General features: G+C 43.3%; 1 pseudogene; it reads right to left on the reverse strand.

The window, feature by feature from the left end:
• Nucleotides 1-7539, reverse strand: part of LOC110333683 — a 42114-nt pseudogene that overhangs the window by 1116 nt on the left and 33459 nt on the right.

Consider the following 7539-nt stretch of genomic DNA (forward strand, 5'->3'; position numbering starts at 1 on the left):
TCTTTCTTCCTTCCTTCCTTCCTTCCTTCCTTCCTTCCTTCCTTCCTTCCTTCCTTTCTTTCTTTCTTTCTTTCTTTCTTTCTTTCTTTCTGAGAGAGAGGGTTTCTTTGTGTAGTCTTGGCTATCCTGAAACTCTATAGACCAGGCTGGCCTTGACCTCCTGCCTCCCGAGTGCTGGGATTAAAGGTGTCGTCTTAAAGGGCACCTACCACCACCACCTGGCAGAAAATCCCATCGTTATCTCCATTTACAGAAGAGGAGACAGGCACTCGAGGAAGGGTGAGGAAACTGGTTTTCAGGTTGCCACACAGAGAGTAAGTAGTCCCTTAGAGAAATGGAAGATTTTCTAGGCTACGAGACCTGCAAGATGGCTCGGTGCACAAAGGGGGGCTGACCTCACGAGCTCGGCGACCTGAGTTTGATACCCATTACCCATGTCAAGGTAGGTGTAAAGAACAAACCCGCTCTGCCCTTGAATACTGAGATTGCAGGTGTGTGCCACAAGACCTGATTTAGGCCCCACCTCTTAAGACTTACACTGTCCCCAAGCTGTATCCGTCTTTAATACATGGACACAAATGGGGCACTACCCATGTTTAAACCACAGCAAGGCCCACAGTGGTCCTTCGTCCTATGGAAACTGGCTTGCAGTACACTACAATCATTTTTGCCCTCCACCGGAGGCTTAGTTATGCCAGGATGTCTGCGTCTCAGAATACCCGGATGTCTGCGTCTCAGAATACCCGAGGCTGGGAATGGGACTTTTTTAATTAAAGAGGGCAATGCTAACTGGAATCAGAAAGGCGGGTCTGTGTACCCGTGGAGCTGCTCGAAATTCCACAGACAACCTGCCTGCCCACGTCTTAGAGCTGTTTCCGCTTTGAAGTCTGGCAACTGAAACTCGTGTCTCCAACCTTTGTTTGATTTTCCCGTCAAGCATCCTGCAAATCGAGGGGCATTTTTTTTCACATTCCCATAAAGTTTGTGAACAAGAATCTCTGAGGAGGTTTCGCCACCTCTGCTCCTGACTTGTGTGCTCTCCAGAGCCGGGAGCTCCTGCCAGGCTCACTGGTGTTAAATTAATAACAACTGATGTGGAGCTGACAGGTGGGTGAAGATGGAGAGTGTCATGATATTAAAAAATTCTCAATCTATTATGTAGCCTGGTGTGTGGATGCTTTGTCAGATTTTGCCTGTAGGTGTCTTAATTTTGCTTAAACAGTTTGCTCACGTCTTTTAGACCCAGAGGATGGAAACATAGCCCTTAGCACCCGTCTAGCAGACGCCGCAGCATATGTTGGTGTGATACAGAAAAGACCAGACTCTGAAACTTATTTAGAATTATTTGAAAAGGCGCTAGATAAAATTAAAAAGCTAAAAATACTTTCATGAAGTGAAGGCTTGTTCTCCTTCTCTCTAGTAGTTACACGGGGGTATATTTGGGGTCCAGATAAACATTATGCTCTTGAAAACAGTTAGGCCTGTTCTTAAAACTCCCATGCTCCTTTGCATTGGAAGTGTTTGGACAACTGCAAATCACCCACCAAAGATTTCTTGGAAATGGTTCTTAGCGAGGATGCCAAATACTGGAAGGATGTTTGACAAATCTTAAACTCTGCACATGATCTGTTTTGTACATTAAATGTCAATGTAATAGTTCTTTGAAAATATTTACTATGGAAAATTTTATGTATATGAACATACATATACATTATGTAGCTATTATATACATACATACATACATACATAGAGAGTGAAGTAGAGGCTTTGTCTTCTGGTAGAAACAATAAAGAAACAAATGTAAATCTTTTACATAGCCCAGTAGTTGTAAATAAACAAAACAGGACTTGGATCTGGGAAGGTCCTTGCTTCTGAAGTGGCCTTTGCAATGAGACTCAAAGGCTGTGGGAGCCAGCTCTGAGAAAGGGTCACTGGCACAGTCAGCCAAAATACCGGTGGAACAGATCTTCAGGCAACAGAGTGGGAGGCGAGCTTAATGAAGAGAGGAAGGACATGGAGGACAAGGGCAGAGTGATTTGCAAAGACCAGGGTATCCTAGAGCCGCGGCTCTCAACCTTCCTGATGCTGTGGCCCCTTTAATACAGTGCCTCATGTTGTTGTGGCCCCCATCCATAAAGTTATTTCATTGCTATTTCATAACTGTAATGCTGCCACTGTTATGAATCATAACGTAAACCTCTGATATGAGATCCTCAAGGGGGTCACAACTTACATATGGAGAACCACTGTCCTAGACAGTAGGGCCTTCCCAGCACATGAAGGAACCCTCAGAAGCTGTAAGAAGGTCTATGGGTAGTTGGGCATTTACCTTAAAAGAACACGCTGGCAGCCCCACGATAGGAGGAAGAGATAGCAGAGCGGATGAGTGGCAATAGGGAAATGAGTCTGGAGGGATCCATGTGCTTCGGGAAGGGGATTATTTTCCTAATGATTGTTCAATTGTGCAAGATTATATTTGGTCGATTATATCAGAAACCTAAGAACACTGGCTTCAACAAGGGAGTTTCTTACACAGTAAGAAACCTGCTGATGGGCTGCCCTTAGTCACTCATGACCATTCTAGCCATGCACTTCAGAGCTTGCATGATTTCTGTCTTCCTCTGTCTTCCTGTTCTGTCCCTACACAGGGTTCTCTTCATGGAAGATGGCTGCCATTTCTCCACTGCCCCTGCACTGAGATGAAGGCCAACAAACAGGAAAATGTTTTATTAACATTTTTTTTGTAGAAGACAAACTGGACAAAAGTGTGACAATCCTAATTGGTCCCTGCTGCAGCATCTCTGACCCTGGAGGTTCCCACACAGGCTAAATTTCCAGCAATGCTGCCTGCTCATGATCCCTGCTTCCTCCTTAGTTTTAAAGCCATTGTTTCTTATGTGGGCTTATGAATAAAAAAGAACAAAGGGTGCATTTTCTGTGGAGCTAAGCTGCAGTGGATAGGATTTCGGCTCAAGTGGTACACGAAGTGAGTGCCGCTGCCTTCTCTGACTTCCTGTAATGCAGACTAGACTGACCACCAAGGAACACGAGGAGAAAGACAGACAGCACCAGAGCAGGAAACCCCAAAGCCTAACTCACTGATTATAGGACGCAGTGTCAGTTCTGGATGCTTCTATATGACAGAAGATTACATTTCTATCTTGTTTTGGCTATTTATCACTGTTTGGTGGGTTGTATGTTTCTCTATCACCTAGATAGCCATAGCCATTATTTGTTTGAATGTCCCTTGCCTACTGGGCAAATTCTTGTGTATTTTTCAACAGTTAACTCAAAAGATTGTCTACCTGTTATAGAGTTATTACTGCTTTCTCAACAAGAGAATTGCTCTTTTATTTCTTATCTAAAGCATTATATGAAAGCATCTATTTATGCCATTATGCCCCATCAGTGAGCTAGATTATATCCCTGATGTCTGAGCTAATGAGAGTAGAGTTATTAACCTAATGAAGGAAGAAATTATTTGTCATTACCGATTCGGTCACAGTTCTAGAGAAACGGGGAGTATCCAAACCTGGCTTCAACACGCACTTTCCTTTCTTTTCTGTTTCATTTCGAGCAATGCTTGTGGTTACACTTGCTACTTTTCCTTTTTTCCTGATGGAGGTTACTGGAGGGATCTTAAAGCTTTCTGAATGAGGAGAGAGTTACAGCTTTTATACAGTTCAGTGACACTTGGGAAAATTGACTTCTAAGCTGGTCCAGACTGGAAAGTCTCACAGTGACATTTCTTTCTTTCTTTCTTTCTTCTTTTTTTTTTTTTTTGCATTGTTTATTTTTTATTTTTTATTATTTTTTAATTTACATTTCAAATGCTATCCCGAAAGTTCCCTATACCCTGCCCCCTGCCCCTGCTCCCCTACCCACCCACTCCCACTACTTGGCCCTGACCTTCCCCTGTGCTGGGTCATATAAAGTTTNCAAGACCAAGGGGCNTCTCTTCCCAATGATGGCNGATTAGGCCATCTTCNGCTACATATGCAGCTAGAGACTCGAGCTCAGGGGGTACTGGTTAGTTCATATTGTTGTTGCACCTACAAGGTTGCAGCCCCCTTCAGCTCCTTGGGTACTTTCTCTAGCTCCTCCATTGGGGGCCCTGTGTTCCACCCAATAGCTGACTGTGAGCATCCCACAGTGACATTTCTATCATGCCCTGTTTATCAAGACCGCTCAGCATCAAGGAGAAGGGAGAGAGAAGGCCCTAGAAGAGCACATAAGGCTCAAAGAGTTGCTGCAGCCATTAAAAAAAATAACAACAACAACATCAACAACAACAACAACAACAAAAACAAACCAAAATGCAATCTGCTGTAGTATATACCTTGTGGCCATAGCAATGCCGATGAGACTGAGATGTGCAATACATTTGCTCTGAAGCAGTTTTCTGTTTGCTTTTAGGTCCTATTCAACGTCTAGGGACCCATCATTTAAATCAGCTCCAGGTGTAGATGGATCTTTTTCAGGGTCATTTCTTTCTAACTCTTCCCGGAAAGCTGTGTCTTGTGATTGGATGAACCACAGTGAGAGTGACGAGCTATCTGCACATCACTCTTCTGACACGCAGTGGTGAAGCCTCGGGGCGGGGCACTACAGATCTGTCTGTTCAAACACAGTGAGAGAGTTTTACGAGAAACATACTCACTTTCCCTTTATACCTCTGCAGCATACTTAGCAGCCTTTGTTTGATCTGAAAGAAAAAGTTTGTAATGGCTCCTTGTCCAGCCCTCCTAGGAATAGAAAAATCTGCTGCATGGAAATCTGTGTTTAGGAAAAAAAAAAAAAAACGATAGAAAGTAACAACAACCTAGTTCTTCAACTTTCCCTCATGCCAAACTGGATCAGTGTGGTTGGTGTCAAGAGACAAAGCATAGACGTCACAAACCAGAGGCCTTCCATAGCGAGAAACTTAGTGGCATTTGTGAGGATGGGGCTAAGGTGAGCCTCAGCCATTATGTGGATTTTAAGTCCTCTTGCCAGAGAGTCTTAACCACATGCCCTTGCAAACAGCTTCCCTTTTTGAAGATGGAGAGTGTTATTACTTAGTTTTCTCATTGTTGTGAGCAAATACCCCAGCAAAAACAACTTAAGGAAGGAAGGAAGGATGGAGGAAGGAAGGGAGAGAGGGAGGGAGGGAAGGAGAGAGGGAGGGTTTGATTTGGCTTTGGTTTGAAGGTACTGCCCATCATGGCAAGGAAGGCACAGTGGCAGGAGATTAAGGCTTGTCATAGTGTGTCACAGTCAGTATGTAGGACGCAGTACATGCTGGTCCTTAGACTTCCTTCTTATTCAGTCCAGGACTCTGGGTCATGGAAGATTGCGGCTCTTATTTATCATAGGTCTTCCCAACTCAACTGACCCAAACTAGAAGCTCCCTCACAAACATGCCTATAGAGCTTGTTTCCAAATATCAAATAGCTGATGAGGTTAATCATCATGGCTCCTAACTGGTTAAATACGTGAACCATCATGGAACAGATACTGAAGTTTCAATAGACTCATCAGGAAGGCAGAAATTAAGTCTGTCACAGCAAGGGAAGTGATGTGTCATCTTTGTGACAAAGACTCAGGCAATGATTGCTATAGGACTCATATGTTCATTTTGCTGATGGTGGCGGTGGTTTTACAATTGCTGCGTATCAAATTGTAAGATTTAAATGGCATTTTAATTATATTGCAGAGATATTTTTAAAAATTCAAAAGAGGGCCAGTGAGATGGCTCAGTGGGTAAAAACATTTGCCACTAAGGCTGATGACTTGAGAGAGTTTGATCCTTGGAACCCACATGGTGGAAGGGAAGAACCAACCCTCAAAAGTTTTCCTCAGACTTGTAAGTGTATACACACACACACACACACACACACACACACACACAAAATAAATAAATAAAATAAAATAAATAAAATTTAAATTATAAAGAGAGGGTAAAGGCATATTGGTTGAAACCTGAAACATGTTGCCACATTCTAGACTAAGGCTCAGTTTTTAAATACCCGAGTATGATTCACTGTGGTCTTTGCCTCCACCCTGTAGCTCTGTTTTGAAGCTGAATAACCTTTCACTTGTTTCTTACCGGGTTGTGTTGGGGTTTTTGAAAGCTTCCCTTCGTTGTGTAGTGTCTACCTTGTTCACTTGAGCTAACACAACTCCTTGAAAATGTTACCAGCATGGGTTATTTCTTTGCTCATCACTGGGACCAAATCCCTAAAAAGAAGCAGCTTAAGGGAGGAAAGGTTTGGCTTGGCTTACAGTTTGAGGGGATACAGTCTCTCATGGTGGTGAGGAGACAGGAAGTGGCTCTTCACAGTGCACACCCAGGCAGCAAACAAAGAGTGATGGATGCTGGTGCTCAACTCACTTGCTCGTTTTTATTCACTTTGGGACCCAATCCCCCGTGCAGCTGTGATGTCCACCTTTAAGGTAAGTCTTCCCAACTCAATTAGCCCAGTCTAGCCAATTCCTCACAGACATGCCTAGAGGCTTGTTTCCATGGTGACTCTAAATTTCATCAAGCTAACCATCAAGATTAACCATGATACTGGGCTGCTTTTTTTTTTTTTTTCCCTTCAAATTTTACTTCACTTTAGCTTTTTTTCATGAACCCTTTTATAATATCCATCTTAGAAATGGGGGATTCTAGAAGGTGTTTCTTAATATATGCATTGTTAGATATCAATCAAGCCTGGGAATAAGAAATAGTTAGTTTTATTTTAAAATGTAGTCAGGCCTAGCATCTTTGTACTACCTACTATAGTGGCATGAATAAGGTGTCCCCATAAGTCCCAAGCTTTTGAATACTTGGTCCCCAGTTGGTGCTTGTTTGGGAAGGGTTAGGAGGCGTGGTCTTGCTGGAGGAAGTATGTCACTGGGGTGGGCCTTGCTGTTTCAAAAAGATTTGTCCCATTCCCAGTGTGCTCTCTGCCTCCTGCTTTGATTCAAGATGTGAGCTCCTGGCTGTTCCTGTCCTTTTCTTTTCTTTTTCTGGGATTAAAGGCGTGCGCCACCACGCCCGGCTGTTCCTGTCTTTTTTGCTCTACCATCATGAATTCTAACCCTCGAGGACCATAAGACCAATTAAATGCTTTATTAGATGTCCAGTTCTTGATTTTTGCCCCTTTCTCATTTCTTTTTGTTCTTTAAAAACTTCACAAATGTATACAATATAGCTTAACAATATCTGCTCATACTCACTCTCTCTATTGCCCAACACACCCTTTTTCTCTTCATGTCCTCTCCTTCCCTTTTAAAGAATTCCTGTGTTTTTCTGAATGAGAATCACCTCCATAGGGAAACGTATTGGAATACTTGGTCCTCATTTACGGAAACTGGTTGGAAAGCACAAGGAGCCTTGGTATTGTTGGAGCTGTGTTACCAGGGGTGGGTTTTGAGGTTTCCCAGTCAGCTCTCTCTCCCCCTCTGTACTGCCTAGTTTTGTGTCAACTTGACACAGCTGGAGTTATCACAGAGAAAGGAGCTTCAGTTGGGGAAATGCCTCCATGAGATCCAGCTGTGGGGCATTTTCTC

Source organism: Mus pahari, chromosome 16 (genome assembly GCF_900095145.1).
Source record: "Mus pahari chromosome 16, PAHARI_EIJ_v1.1, whole genome shotgun sequence".
NCBI lineage: Eukaryota > Metazoa > Chordata > Mammalia > Rodentia > Muridae > Mus > Mus pahari.